The sequence below is a fragment of the Protopterus annectens genome, chromosome 2.part0 (assembly GCF_019279795.1).
Source record: "Protopterus annectens isolate FY-2018-M chromosome 2.part0, PAN1.0, whole genome shotgun sequence".
In the NCBI taxonomy this organism is placed as follows: Eukaryota; Metazoa; Chordata; order Ceratodontiformes; family Protopteridae; genus Protopterus; species Protopterus annectens.
Window position 1 is genome coordinate 965,129,246 of NC_056728.1, and position 15,756 is coordinate 965,145,001.

General features: G+C 43.8%; 1 protein-coding gene across 1 annotated transcript in view; it reads right to left on the reverse strand.

The window, feature by feature from the left end:
- Positions 1-15,756, reverse strand: part of BMP2K (BMP2 inducible kinase) — a gene marked incomplete in the record, with an annotated part of 1,991,334 nt that overhangs the window by 208,194 nt on the left and 1,767,384 nt on the right.

The following is a 15,756-nucleotide window of genomic DNA, read 5'->3' on the forward strand; positions in this document are numbered from 1 at the left end:
AAGGAGCAGGAAGTGAAAGAGATGAGAACTGGTACAGCAGGAATGAGAAGAGGATTTTGGTAACTGGAGATTGAAATTACCACATTTGAAAATAATGGCAAGGTAAAGACTTGATACCAGTTTACAGTGAGGCCTGTCCTGGGGCTTTGAATTACTTTGTTTGTTAACTGAGTAGGCCTCCCTTTTTAGTGGTGGCCTTTGGAGGTTGAATGTGTGTTTTACAAATTTCAACACATCCATAACTACATCTGAAGCATTTATTTATTTTAAGCATTGAGATGACTAAATGTCAAGGAGCAAGTAAGAACACAAGGACCATCAGCTTATATATAAAAGTACATTTATCTTGAAAAAAAAAGAGGAACAACTTTTTTGCAAAAAAGACAAGGAAGTCTGATGGCAAAGGTTCATAGGTGTGTACTAGGCCAATGGCACTGGGGCCTTTACAAGCCTAGCCATGGGATTACCCCTGGCATAGTGCCACCCGACCTTAGTTCCCAGTGCCTCTGTCGAGTAGAGCCACTGGAGTTATCCCCTTGGTGAATTTTCTGTTTCACATCCACTCATCAAGATTTCTCTTGAAGAGGGTCAGCGAGGTGCTCTGCTTGACATGTATGGAAAGTCTGTTCCATAGCATGACCAGTCTCTGGGTTATGAACCTGTCCCTCCAGCATGTTCTGTCAATTGTGGTAATGAGGTTGAGGTCTCTGGAGCATGTGGTGCGGAGGGATTCGGATTTCTTTAGATGAAGCATTTCTAACACCGTTGGGTCAGACAAGCAGAAATCACCACAAAGTAGGCAATATGAGACAGAGAACAGTTGGAGTTATTTGAGTCTGTCCATATAGGACAAGTGTTTAAGGCCTAGGATCCTCTCTGTAAGGTACTTCATCGGCCTCTCCAGTTGTTGCAGGTGTCTAGTGAGGTACATGCCAAATGGAGCATTGTACTCAATGATTGGCCTAATGAGGGAAGAGTAGAGGGAGACAATGACCTCTCTCTTCCTGGATGCAAAACCCTTAGTAATAAGATGTGCCACATAAAAGGACTTTCTGACCACAGTGACAATGTGGTGATCAAAAGAGAGGTTGCTGTCAACCTGTGTTCTCAGATCTCTTATAATGTCTTCTGTGTTCAGTGGACTACCATCAATGTGGTAATTCATGGGAACTGGGTTTTTCCCAAAGGGGATGACGACACATTTTTTGGCATTGAGCTGACAGCACTCATTGGTCACAGTGAGGCCATTCTGTAGGATGTCAACATCACTTGGGGAGCTAATAATAGCTCCCAACTTGCAATCGTCTGCATTTGTCAGCCAGAGTCCCTTTGTGTTGGCCTGGACTTCAGAGAAGTAGATACCAAACAGGAGAGGACCCAGGACTGAACCCTGTGGGACTCCACTCATGACTAATCGTCAGTCTGACTTGGAGTTAGCTACTTTCACACTGTGGGTTCTATCAGTGACCCAGTTTGCAACCCACCTAGTGATATAGGGGTTGATGCCTAGCTTAGTGAGTTTTTCTATGATTCTTGACTGGGAAATGGTATCAAAAGCCTTGGCCAGATCAAGGTAGGCTGTATGAACCACCTTGCCTTCATCCACAGCTCTGGTGACGGACTCAAAAAAGTCAACCAAGTTGAGCAGGCATGATCTACCCTTCACAAAACCAAACTGTGCGAGATCCAGTGTTTGGAGATTCCCTACAACCTTGTTTATTAGGTCCATGATGATGCGTTCCATAGCTCTGCATATCAGACTCGTCAGGCTAATGGGGCGATAGTTCACTGGGTCTGTAGTCGCTCCTCCTTTGTGTAGAGGGGATAACTCGGCAGGGACAAAGCCTGAGGTGAGGCTGTGATTGAACAGAGCACACAGGTGAGGTGCCAGTTCACTCTGTAGTTCATGTAGAACACAACCAGAGTTATTGTCAGTTCCCATAGAAGCTGTATTCTTGGACTTGGACAGTGCTGTTTTAACCTGCGCAGCAGTAATACTGGGTGCATGGCAATTTAATGGTATTGTGACTGGTCCTGGGTGGGGTGGGGTGGGGGTGGGGGTGGGGGGTTAAAGTTGACACTGAATCTGTCGGCCAGTATACTGGCAATATCTGTTTGAACGGTATAGGAGGTACCACTGTGCAGCAGCTCAGAGCAAATCTGGGTATTGCCGTGGAGGTTCTTTACATAACTATAGAAGGCCTTGTGGTTGTCTTTACTATCTGCTGCAATTCTGTTTTCATACCTAGCTTTAGAAGATTTGATGAGGGATCTCAACTTTTTGTTGAGACAGATAAGGGAGTTTTTCCAGTCTTGGGACTTCACCTTATTCCACGTCAGTTTCCTCCTTCTGTTGTACAGTTTGTTTATGGTAGGGGACCACCAGATTGGCTTCCTTTTTTGGAGGAGAGTGTCTTGGTTCTATTGGGTATGGTGAGATCCATGCACTTGTGTACGTTTTCGTACAGTGCACTGGTGTATGATTCTGCAGTCACGCAACTATTCTCCATTTGCATGGGTGCCGTGAAGTTAGCCACCTCTGTTTTTAGGATCCCAAAGTTAGCTTTGGAGAAGTTTTTCATGGTGGTTACCTCTGTTGGGGGGGGTGGATTTCCAAGGTGATTAGTTTGTGGTCGGATATAACCAGGGAGAAGCTGACTATTGGTGTAGAGCAATGGTCACCTATGTTAGTAATGACTAGGTCAAGGATGTTGCTACCTCTTGTGGGGGTAAGAACGAGCTGGTCCAGGGCACTGGAATTAATGAACTCCAGGAAAAGTTGGGCAAGTGTACTGGTACATGAGTAGTTTACCCAGTTAATGGAGGGGTAGCTGAAGTTGCCTAGTAAGAGAGTGTTAGGTTAGACCCTATATTCTCCAGGGTGCTTAGGAACGTGGAGTGAGAGTCTTGGGACATAGTTGGGGACCTATAGCAAGCTACGACCTGAATCGCTGTCTTATCCAGTGTTAGCTGCACCTGAAGTATCTCTGATGCATTATGTTGGGCTACCAGTCTGGAGGTGTGCGCATCCTTCATGTATATGGAGACATCACCGTCTTTGGTGCTTCAGTCTAAGTTCTGGGGCCAAAAGGTGTGGAATGAGTTATAGCCTGGTAGTGCAGGGGTGATTTCTGCTGTCTTGAACCAGGTCTCTCTTACAACACAAATGTCGATGTTCTCCATTTTAAGGAGTGGCTCGAGCAAGTGCATTTTGAGATTTAGACTTCTAGCGTTGAGCAACATAACCCTTAGATTGCATCTGTTTGTAGCTGTTATGGTGGTAATTTAGTCTTTGGAACACTGCCTAAAAAATGCACTATAGGGGTGGCAAGAGCCTTGGCCAGTATCCGGAAGCTCAGCAGTGACAGATGCAGGCCATCTCTGGCAAAGCATCGAGGTCTGTCAATCATATCATCCCAGGCAGACAGATACTGGATCCCCTTAGAATGACACCAGAAACGTAGCCAATTGTTGAAATCAATAATTTTCTGCTTGTACTGTGGTATCATTCTGGGTGATGGTAGGATGCTGTTCAGGGCTAGGGTCATACCTGCCTTGGCAACATAATCCGAGAGCTCCTCCATGTCTCTTTTCATGTAGTCCAGGGCGGTACATCTCAGGTCATTCACATCCACATACACAATAACAGAGTCATATTTGCACCTGTTGTTAAGTGACCTGAGTGCATGCGTTATGTGTTGGATCCTGGCACCTGACAGACAGCTGACTGTTACTTTCTCCTTATTCAAACTAGTGAGTGGGACATCAGTGTGCCTCACTATCGGGTCACCTATAACTAGTGTGTTGGGCATGCTGTTTTGCCTTGGGGCTTTGGTTGAGTGGCACACTGTTTAGGAGAGTAATGTGTCTCGTGGTTAGTGTTGTGTTGTAGTGGTTGAGAGCGTTTCTGTCTTGGAGGGCTCTGCTGCTTTGGTAGATTTTTATTGAGAGCCTTTGTGAAGGTGGGCATGTGGTTTGTGTTTTTATGTGAAGGCAGTGCTGGTGTGTGTCCCGGAGGGCTATCTGTTCCATGAGGTGTGGTGCAAGTGTTGACCTTCTCCTCTTGACCAGCTATTCTGGTCTTGGCTGGAGAGTGCGTGGCTTCCAGTTTGGATATATAAGTGCATCTCTCGCAAGTCTGAGTGTTGGAAGGTAAGAGGAGAGGGTTGTCTGTGTACATGAGGCAGTTACTACATTGCCTCAGGATGCCCAAGTTCAGCAGGTTAATAGGAGAAAGCACAGGGAACTGACCTTTAGAAATGCCTGGCGGGGTGGGCATTGATAATAAGTACTAGATCTGTTTCTTTGTAGAACATTTAATGCTGGTAGCACTTGTGTGCTACAATAATTGCTACAAGAAGTCTGGTAAAGTGCTAGATTAGTAAGCTAGTATAAGTGTAGGAGAGGAGAGAAAGTACAGTTTTGTACCTACCATAAATGTAGATGTCCGATAGGTATGCATCTGCAGTTCTTACATGTGGGTTGTCCTGCCTCAGACAGCCCTTCGGTCGGCCGGATTCCAAAGTCTGGGACCGGCGTCGGCTGATGTCGCCCTTTCCCCGACGTCAGAGCGCCTGGGGTATAAAAGCGTCAGCCGACGCCATCTTCCTCAGTTTTTCTTGCCCCAGATGCCAGGTGCCCTCTAAGGAAGGCTAAATTTGGAGAGATGCAAAAAATTCCAAACATGCACAGTAATATAAAACAAATACACCATAATAGATAACCCCAGCTAGCTGTAAGAGGGGGAAGTACCCAAGAAATACCACAGAGGGGAAGGAGGGAGGGTAACCTTGACTGCAGATGCATACCTATCGGACATCTACATTTATGGTAGGTACAAAACTGTACTATGTCCTTCAAGGATGCATCTGCAGTCCTTACATATGGGTAGAATACCATAGCCAAGCTGGGGGCGGTAGGATCTAAGAAAAGGATGGTGTAGCTAAAATGCCCTGTAGGACTGCCGTAGCAAAGCCTGCTCTGGATCTGGAATATAAGGGTAAGTTGTAATGCTTGGAAAATGTATGCACGGAGCTCCATGTAGCAGCCTCTAAAATGTCCTTGGTAGCCACCCCTCTTAAGAAGGCTGTGGAGGTGGCTGTTGCTCTGGTGGAATGAGGCCTAATGTTAGCTGGCACAGCTTTTCCATGAAAGGAGTAACAGAACCGAATGCAATTTCCTATCCATTTTGAAATTGTCTGTTTAGAAACTGCTTTTCCTTGTACACCAGCAGCATATGCTACAAAGAGTTGGTCAGTTTTTCTGTAAGTTTTAGTTCTGTCCAAGTAGTATCACAACTGACTGTGGATGTCCAACGTATGCATAAGTTTCTCTCCTTTATTTTGTGGATTTGGGAAGAAGGTAGGCAGGTGAATAGCTTGGTTCAATGAGACCCTGGATACCACCTTTGGCATGAATGAAGGATTGGTTCTCAATGAGACTCTGTCCTGATGAAAAATAAGGAATGGTTGAACTGCCATGAGGGCCTGCAATTCAGATACTCTTCTTGCTGAGGTTATGGCCAGAAGGAAGGCAGTCTTCCAAGACAGGAACTGTAGTTCTGAAGATGCTGCTAGTTCAAAGGGAGGTAGAGTTAATTTTTCCAACATGAAGTTAAGGTCCCAAGTTGGCACTGGTGATTTCCTTGGAGGATTGATGTTTTTAATTCCTCTTAGAAACTGCCTTAGGAGAGGATGAGAGAAGACAGGTGGATCAGTATTGTATTCTGCTGAAATTGCTGAAGCATGAATTTTTATGGAAGAGTAAAAAAGTCCATTGTGGAGCATTTCTGCCAAGTATTCCAGGATATGTGCCATGTTCATCACTGTCGCATCTAGGCCCTTTGTGGTGTTCCAAGTGCGAAATCTTTTCCATTTTGCTGAGTATGCCTTTCTTGTGGAAGGTCGGCGAGCTTCCATGATGATATCCTTCACTCTCTTGGATAGCTTATCCTGGTGAGGAGTCAAGGTATTCTCCAGGCTGTCAGCTGCAAGGTTTTCAGGCTGGAGTGCAGAGTTTTGTAATTGTGCTGTGTCAGAAGTGGCCATTGTGGTAGAGGCCACGGTTTTGTGCGAGACATGCTCCTTAACAGTGGGTACCAGTGTTGTCTTGGCCTGTCCGGAGCTATCAGAATCACTTTTGGCTGCTCTGTCCTGATCTTCAGTAAGACCTTGGTCATTAATGGAAGAGGAGGAAATGCATACACTGTTAGAGCATTCCAGCTGAAAGAGAGGGCGTCCACTTTCCATGCTTGTGGGTGGTATGTCCTTGAGCAGAATTTCTTCAGCTGATGGTTGTGGTGGGAGGCAAAAAGATCTATGTCCGGCCTCCCCCATGATTGTGTTATCTGAAGGAAGATGTCTGGGTGCAGCATCCATTCGTGTGGATCCATGATATTTCTGCTTAGGCTGTCCGCCAGTATATTGTCTTTTCCTGGCACAAACTGGGATTGCATTTCTATATTGAGTTTTAGGGACAGTTCCCAAAGATTCATTGCCAGCCTGCAAAGAGGGTAGGAATGGGTACCTCCTTGCTTGTTAATGTACCACATGTGGTATTGTCTGTCCTTATTAGCAGGTGGCCTTGATGCAGAAAGTGTTTGAAGGCCTCAATTGCATGTATCACTACCAGCATTTCCTTTTGGTTTATGTGCATGCGCAATTCTTTCTGTGACCATAGAACTTGAATGCATCTGCCCTGCATGTGTGCTCCCCATCCATGGTCTGAAGCATCCGTTGTAATGGTTTGGCTGGTTATTGGTTTGCTGAAGGGCAGACCCCTGTTTGACTGGCTTGCTTGAGCCCACCACAAGAATTCCTTTTGTAGGGATGGAATGAGTGGTATCAAAGCTTCTAGGCTGTGACTGTGCTGAGACCATAAACTCCTTAGGTACCATTGTAGTTTCCTCATATGCAGCCTTGCATGTGGAATCAGAAGAATGCAGGATGCCACGTAACCCAGGGCCTACAGGATTTTCCTTGCAGTCAGCTGAGTTTGTTTCGTCAGATTTTCGAAATAATCCGGTAGTTGTCTTTGTTTTTCTTCTGTGAGAAAAGCCATTTGGGTGGCTGTATCTAGCTTCGCACCCAGAAAAGTTATTCTTTGGAATGGAACAAGTCTTGATTTGTGAATGTTGACTGTGTATCCCAAGGCCTGAAGTAGGCGGATGGCATAGTTCAAGTGTTTTACCAATGTTTGTTGGCTGTCCGCTTGTATAAGGCAGTCGTCCAGATATGGGTATATTTGAATCCCCTGAAGTCTGCAGTGTGCAATTACTGATGCCAGGCATTTCATGAATACTCTGGGCACAGTAGATAAGCCAAAGGGCAATGCTGAGAATTGATAATGCTCTGAACCTGCAAGAAATCTGAGGTGTCTTCTGCAACTTTGTCTGATAGGGACATGCAGATATGCCTCCTTGAGGTCCAGAGTTACCAGCCAAGACCCCTTGCCTAGCATGGGAAGGAGTTGCTGTAGGGTCAGCATTTTGAATTTTGGCACAATGAGGTAAGTATTCAGTGCGGACAAGTCGAGAATAGGCCTCCATTATTTTTCTTTTCTTGGGACAAGGAATAGTCTGGAATAAAATCCTTGGTCTTGTTCTGTGAGAGGAACCTTTTCTATAGCTTTCATTTGTAATAGGTTGGAAAATTTGTTTTAAAGCCTCTGCCCTTTGATTCGGTGGCAGGTTTGGCATGCCTTTTCTTTTTGGTAATGTATGAAAATGGAACCTGTATCCTTTGTCTATTATTTGCAGTGTCCATTTGTCTCTTGTAATACCCTGCCAATTTTTTGAGAATAAAGATAGCTTTCCGCCCAAAGGTGCTTCCAATTGAGCCCTGGTTGGCGAGGTCAAGGTTAAGTCATTGAGTCTGTCCTCATGCAGCAGTTGTAGGTCCTGCACTACCTCTCTGGTTAGGAGGCTGCCACTGACATCCTCTGTAGGAGCCTCTAGCTTGCCCTCTGCCTCTGGCATGCCTGTTCTTGTCTCTTTGAAATCTCTCTGTGTCTGGAAAGGACCAATTCTTAGAAGGCCAATTTCTGCTGAATCTTGGTGGCTGGACCTGGAGGAAATCTTTGACTGTTTGTACAGATTTAGCCTTTTCCTCAAATTTCTTTAAGACCTCCTGGGCAGTGGAGCCAAATAACTTTTGCTTTTCCAGTGGCGCATCCAGAAGTTTTGCTTTATCTGGCAGAGTTTGCTCCTTCAGCCAAGCATGCCTACGTATGACTGCACCTGTCATTGCTGACCTACATGAAGCTTCCAATGCATCATAACCACACTGCAAGAAATGGTTGCTAACCTGTTGGGAGTTATGTACCAGATCCTGAAGTGACTTGCGATCTAGGGGTTCAGGTGAAGACAGTTTTTTATGCAATTCATCTAACAAATACTCTTGGTACTGTATCATATGGAATTGACAATTTAATGCCCTCATAGAAAGAGTGGAAGAAGTATACACTTTTTTACCCCATCTCTCTAAAGCCCTGGACTTCCTTTCAGAAGGGAGCGGATTTTTAGTAGTGGCAGTTGCAACCCCTTTAGGGCCCTGGGAGATAGTTTCTGGGTCAGCAGAGTGGGCCTTGTAAAGGAAATGATGTGAGTCCGGAACCCTGTAGTACCTATCGGGTTTGACAGGAGCTGGAGGAAGAGAGTCAGGGGTAATACTAGACTCAGAGTACACATCATCAATGACATTCAAAACAGGAGGAATAGCCAAAGGTCTATGCTGAGGTAAATGCAAAAAAGTCCTTAATCTCTTCCTGGAATCAGAGAATTCTTGGCCCTGCCATTTAAAATGCTCTCTCATGGAGTGAAGGGTCTCCCCAAAGGACAGCTCTTCAGGAGGGGAGGCCGAGGGAATAGATTCCTCAGCATCAGAATCCTCGTAGGCTGTAAAGGCCTCCTCCTGGTAGTCTGATAGAGCAGAGCCATCTGAGGCCTCATCAGAGGACTGGGGATCAGTGGGCTCAACCCTGGGCCTTTTGTCTAGAGGTGGTTGGGAGCCCCTGTCCGGGTGTGGCTGAGAGCCCCTAATTAAGGAAATAAGGTCCTCAGCTAAACTTAGAATCTGTGAACCTGTAGTGGATCCCTGAGGAATAACCCTGGGAGGCAGAGCTTTAGCTCTTGTGAATGCCTTAATGGACATGGATGCAGGAGGCCTGGCTGCTCCACGTGCTGGCGTAGTTTTGTCCAGGGAAATGGTGTCGGAAGTTTCCAGAACACCGGTTTCTGAGGGAAATTCTATTACCGACTCAGAAGAGGCCTCCGGGGCCGAGGTCGTCGGTTGTGCGGTTTCACCGGCCGGAAGTATCAAGGACTCGGTTTCAGCCGAGACCGAGACACTCGCGGTAGGCCTAGGGGTGGTTTCAGCCGAAACCACGGTCCACGTGTGTCGGTCCTTGTCCTTCCGTATTTTGGTTAAATGTGAAGTCGGAGTCTCCGACGGCATATTATAACAGTAACTAGCCCCAAAACATTCCTCTGCAAACTCCGCCCGACACCTAAGAGTGCGTCGATTGAAGGAGGCACAGGCAGTACAGGCCAAGACGTCGTGGTCTGGGCCTAGGCAGGGGAGGCAGTAAGAATGGAAATCCTTATGAGGTATTTGTTTCCCACAAGTTAAGCAATTAACTTTAAGCGTTTGATCTGAAATCGGCTGAGGCAAGAAAGAGTCCCCAACGGGGTACTTAGCTGTTGAAGTCTTCGGTAGCTGAAGTTACAGGAGCTGGCCGACCGACACTTGCGAACTGCTTCTGCTTCGGGCACCATGCGGCAAGAAAGACTGAGGAAGATGGCATCGGCTGACGCTTTTATACCCCAGGCGCTCTGACGTCGGGGAAAGGGCGACATCAGCCGACGCCGGACCCAGACTTTGGAATCCGGCCGACCGAAGGGCTGCCTGAGGCAGGACAACCCATATGTAAGGACTGCAGATGCATCCTTGAAGGACATCTAGTAGATCTAAGGGAAAAATTGAAGAGCAGGCTATGGCACCGCTCAGAAGCTTTCAAAGAGTCCTGGATACAGCAAGTCTGTATCTGGACTAGACTAGTTACAGCAAAGGTGGGAAACAAGAACAAACGCAGGCTTTTAAACAGGAAAGTTGAGAGAGATGGAAAACCTGCCCAAATGGCCAATAAACTACAATTTCTGGGCCAGGAACCACTCCTCTTATGGAAGATAGGCTACCTAGTGCTTACCACTCCCACTGATAAGCTAGAAGGCTTCCCTCCAACACAGAAAGGCTTGGGGAGCTCAGAAGCTTACAGTCTTGGACACAGCAAATCTGTATCTGGACTAGACTAGTTGCAGGAAAGGGGGGAAACTAGCGCAAACACAAGCTTTTAAGCCAGAAAGTTGAAAGGGATGGAAGAAACTGCCCAAAAGGCCAATAAACCACAAATCTGGGCCAGAAAACACTCCTCTTGTGGTAGACAGGCTACCTAGTGCTTACCACTCCTACTGATAAGCTGGAAACCTTCCCTCCAACACAGAAAGGCTTGCGGGGAGGGAGCTCAGGAGCTTACAAACAGTTCTGGATACAGCAAATCATTATCTGGACTAGACTCATTACATTTCATTTATTTATTTTTTTTGTGGAAAAGGAGAAAGCTGGAACAGAAGTTAATTCTAGGTTAAGAATCTAAGTCGGTTGGCCTTCGCAAATATTCTGTCTCTGTTAAGTAGAATGAACTAATGACACTAGACTGGGAGGCATGTCAGATACAGTATGGGTGGGCAACTGCAAAGCCACCAAGAATAAGAACAGGACAACAATGGGGGGGGGGACTATTACAGCTACTCGCTGTAGCCACTAAATGAAAGTTTTAAACAGATAAAATAGCAAGGAGACTCTAGAGTACATGTGTCCAACCTGCGGCCCACTACCTCTAACTCCAACATCGATGTACGCATGCCCCAAAACACTTTTTTGTTGAGTTTTTCACGCCCGTGACCTGTAACTCTAACATCGGTGTGCAGATGCGCCAAAGCATCCTTCTAGTTTTGATTTTTTTTGCGCCAAAGAAGGGTCTGTGTGTTCATGCCATTATTTCTTGCCAAAGAATCAGTCTGTGTGTGTTCTTGCTGAAGAGGGACTCGTGTATGGATTTGCCGCCATTGCCTTTGAAAGAAGCACATAACCTGTGTTAATAGGTAAGTATGGAGTGAGTGCATATATGAAAGCAGAATGTGTGTGAAAGTAGAAGAGTGAGTGTGTGTGTGTGTGTGTGTGTGTGTGTGTGTGTGTGTGTGTGTGTGTGCGCGTGCGTGTGTGTGCATGACAGAGAGAGACACTTGCACAAAGACTAACGACGATCAGTCTACCTACTGAACACACAAGTTAGCTCACAAATGCATCCTACATTAAAAGTGCACTTTCATTAAATTGCAGCTTTCTTGACAGGGAGAGTGTTGTATTGAATATGAAATCATACCTCTCAACTGTATGGATTTTGAAGAATGTCTGGATTTTTGCCTCATCTTCCAATTTGTGTCTTTTGCTTAGGAAATAAAAGTAGTCATCCAAGGTAATGCAGTTCCAGGGAGTAAGAATGAGACAACAGCCTAAGGTTAGTGGGTCAGTAGTGGATTGACTAATGTGGGACTGTAGCATATAAAGTTTATTGTTTTTTTTTTTTTGACAAACAAAAATGCACCCAGCACTGTTTTATCATTGAGGGGTTCTAAGTAGTGGTAGATTGGACAACAGTAAGCATATCTTTGGTGGATCATCAATACTGGCAAATCAGGTGGGCACAATGTCATTTTTTAAATGTTGGGGGTTTTGGTGTGTGTGTGTGTGTGTGTGTGTGTGTGTGTGTGTGTGTGTGTGTGTGTGTGTTTGTGTTGAGAGTGCTGCAACAGTAGATGAATATTAAAGAGAGAGACTTGCAGACTGTGGAGAATATGTTTCTTTGTTTCAAAACCTGATACTTGGATACTAGGCATGCCAAAAGTAGATTTTTTAAGACTTAGCTTCTTGCCACTTACAGTGGATTGATATTTACATTCAATGGACAATGTTAGCAGTATGAAAGTGGTCCTGTAGGGATCTGGAGGATGCCAAGTCTACCACTGCCAATGCCTTGTAAAGTGACCTGGAAATGGATATTGGGATGTTACTGAAAAAATGCAACAAGTGGGCTTTGAAATATAATTTAATTAAACAAAGTGCACTTGCAATTTACAGGCTATAATTTAATTTATTTCAGGTAGTCCAGATCCTGGTAGATTGTATACCATTAGACTTAATTAGGGAGAGCTTTCATTCTGCGGAAATTAGCAGCCCTAATTTCAGTGAAAGCTCTGTGGTTGTTTGCAGGTAGGAAGTTGCAGGATGTGGATACAATGTGTTTTATTATTTTTAATGCATTTGTCATTTCAAAGAATGGTTTTCTTTGTTGCAAAAGAAGGCAGGATTAAATGAGCCATATAATGCTTAACTGACAATGACAGGATAGAAACATTATATGTGATGTATAATGTTTGCAGCTACAGCTGTTTCAATGGTGTCTGTGATGCATAACTATTTTTGGGCCTGTGTCACACACTTATTTTTCGCTTTGTCCAGATTTCTTGCTCTAAGGTTGAGAGGTATGGTTCCATGCTAAATTAGAAGGTTGTACTTATCTTGGAAGACTTTTTTTTTAGCATAATTATGAGAAACAGAGCTTTTTTAATATCTCTGCTTATTTCCAGTATTAACTGCCATGTAACCTTGCAAATAACTTTCTTATTAAGCTACTTTATTTTGGAATTGACAGGTATGCTTCATTGGTTCGGACGTAAGCATAGAGTGCTAATGTGACTTTAATTTCTTGCAGCAGTCTGTGGTTTACTTATCACAATAACTTTTCTGTGCTTCTGGGTGTGGGATTAATTTAACAGTTTTAAAGATGTTTTCCAAAAATAAATAAATACATAATAAATAAAAAAAATCCTCTCTGCACTTTGAGCTATTGACAAAGTCTGGGAATTTTTTTTTCAAAAGCGGAGGTCAGCATTACAGCTCAGTAAACTGTCAGTCTGTGAATAACGTCTGCACAAATTAAAATGTCTGAATGTCAAATGGCTTTACATTGGACGGAAGTTATATGTTTACTCCAGTATGTAGTATAATCTTACAGAGTTTATGGATTTCTTATTGATTTACTTTTTGCTGAGCAGTTGTTTGTTGATTTATTGATGGTCCTTTTGGTGGTGGGAAATTGCTTGGATGAATCCATCTTTTTTTCAGATATTTTGACTTCAAGACAATTTCATTCATTGAGTCTGTGCTATGTGATTACTGAGGTTGCCTATTTTACTAGTAGGGGCTCCTTTTGTATGTGTGAGAGAGAGAGATTTAATATGTATACTGAATATATTTTTGCAAATGGAATTCTTAGTTAAATAGGCCCCTCTTCTTGGGCAAGTAGACTTGAGTAACCAATATTAGATCTTAACCATCCAGATAGGAAAGTTTAGTATGTGGATTTTCCATCCGGTTTGATGAAGGCTATGCTACTTACTCAAGGAGTACATTTATGGCTATCCATCCAGTTGTCGTGTTGCTGAACTACTTTGTTTGATAATGAGAGGAGCTTTTTACAGAAGTTGAAGGATTTTGTGTCAAGAACCTGTCCATACAAAGTGGCTTGTTTATGTTGCAGTGAAGACTGTGATCTTTGTAGTCAGTGTTTTAAATATAACCAGTATTTCTGAGGTGGAGAAAGTCCATTAAGGCAGGATCTTTCTTAGCCTGGAAAGCAAGCCAGTGATGAAATTTATAGGGGCCAGTGAGAGACAGAGGAAAGCAAGAAGCTTTTTAGTCTGGATAACTAAGTGAACGCAGTCCTTTGACCTTTTTTTATCAGAAAATGGATGTAGTCTTTCTTTTGGCATGGTATTTTGTGGAGGCACATGTCAAAAGGGGCGTTGCACTCAATAATTGCTCTTGTAAAGGAAGAATACAGGGATGTTATAACCTCCTTGTCCCTGGATGGTACCCTTACTAATGAGGTGGGCCATGTAAAAAGCTTTCCGTACAATGGAGACAACATGGTGGTCAAAAGTCAGGTTTATATCAACCTGGGTACCCAAGCACCTCACGACTGATTGCGTCCTTACAACATTGTTATTAATGTGATAATTTGTGGGGACATTACTCTCCTCAAAGGGGATGATGATGCATTTTTTGGCATATAGCTTGAGGCTATGTTTCTGGCACCAGTCATTTGTTTGGGTGAGACCCTCTTGTAGCTTATTCAGAATTGTTTTATTAAGTCAGTAATGTGAATTCTTTACTTTATTGTAAATTTGTTGGCTTATTTTTATGGATTATAGTACTGTAGGACTGCTAATATTGACATTTTATATAGCTGGACTGCTGGAGTGGTTTTCCCATTGAGAAATGCTAGTGCTGTAGTGAATATCTGGAATTTGTAAAAAAAAAAAAAAAATATATATATATATATATATATATATATATATATATATATATATATATATATATATATATTAACTAAGATGTTAGAGTTAACTGTTAGAGAATTAGAATGAGAATTAGAATTTTAAAGCAAATATTAGGCATTTATTCATTGTTCAAATGTACCTACAGTATAGCCAGATCATCAACTTTGGTCTCCTGTGGCAGCGAAAGAGTAAACTATATGATATATTTTATATGCGGCCCCAAGACAATTTCTGTTCACTCAATGCAGCCCCAGCAAGCCAAAAGGTTGGACACCCCTGCTCTAGAGAATGCTTTTAACTGCAAACAAATCAGTTATATGATATCGGACTAGAACACAGAAAAGTACAGTTTTGTACCTACCATAAATGTAGATGTTCGAAGATCCACATTGCTGCAGTCCTAACACTTGGGTAGTCCGCTGTCCCAGTCAGCCCCAATACCAAAGTAGCGTCCGTCGGTCAAGGCGATAGTCTGGCGTCAGGACGCCAGGGTACAATCCCTCAGTCTTTTCTTGCCCCAGATGTCAGAAGACCCTAAAAAGATAAGGCTAAAAAACACCACACACTCCTGCACCAAATATATATACAATATATACAAATTTACAAGAGTATAACCTCACCCACACAACCACTCCTAAACACAGAGGGAAGGAGGGAGGGAGGGTAAATTGGACTGCAGCAATGTGGATCTTCGAACATCTACATTTATGGTAGGTACAAAACTGTACTATGTTCTTCATACCACATTGCTGCAGTCCTAACACTTGGGTAGAATCCCAAAGCAGAGGTAGGGAGGCTGGCAAATCATAAGGAAGCAGGAGCTGACAACATGCCCTGCAAAATAGCAGTGGCAAAACCAGCCCTAGATTTAGAGTAGAGAGGAAGGTGGTAATGCTTAGAGAAAGTATGCACTGAACTCCAAGTAGCTGCCTCCAAAATATCCTTAGTTGCCACCCCCTTAGAAATGCTGTTGAAGTGGCAGTAGCCCTAGTGGAATGAGGCCTAATCCCAGCTGGAATCTCCTTGCCATGATGGGAGTAACAAAATGCAATGCAAAACCCAATCCACTTAGAAATAGTTTGTTTGACACAGGCTTGCCCTGAGAACTCAAAGCAAAAGAAACAAACAACTGCTGAGACTGCCTAAAATCCTTAGTCCTGCTTAAATAAACTGCCTGTGTACATCTAAAGTGTGCAAAATCTTTTCCCCCTTATTTTGGGGATCTGCATAAAAGGTAGGCAAATGAATAGTTTGGTTTAAAGCCACACTGGAAACCACTTTAGGCATAAAGGAAGGAT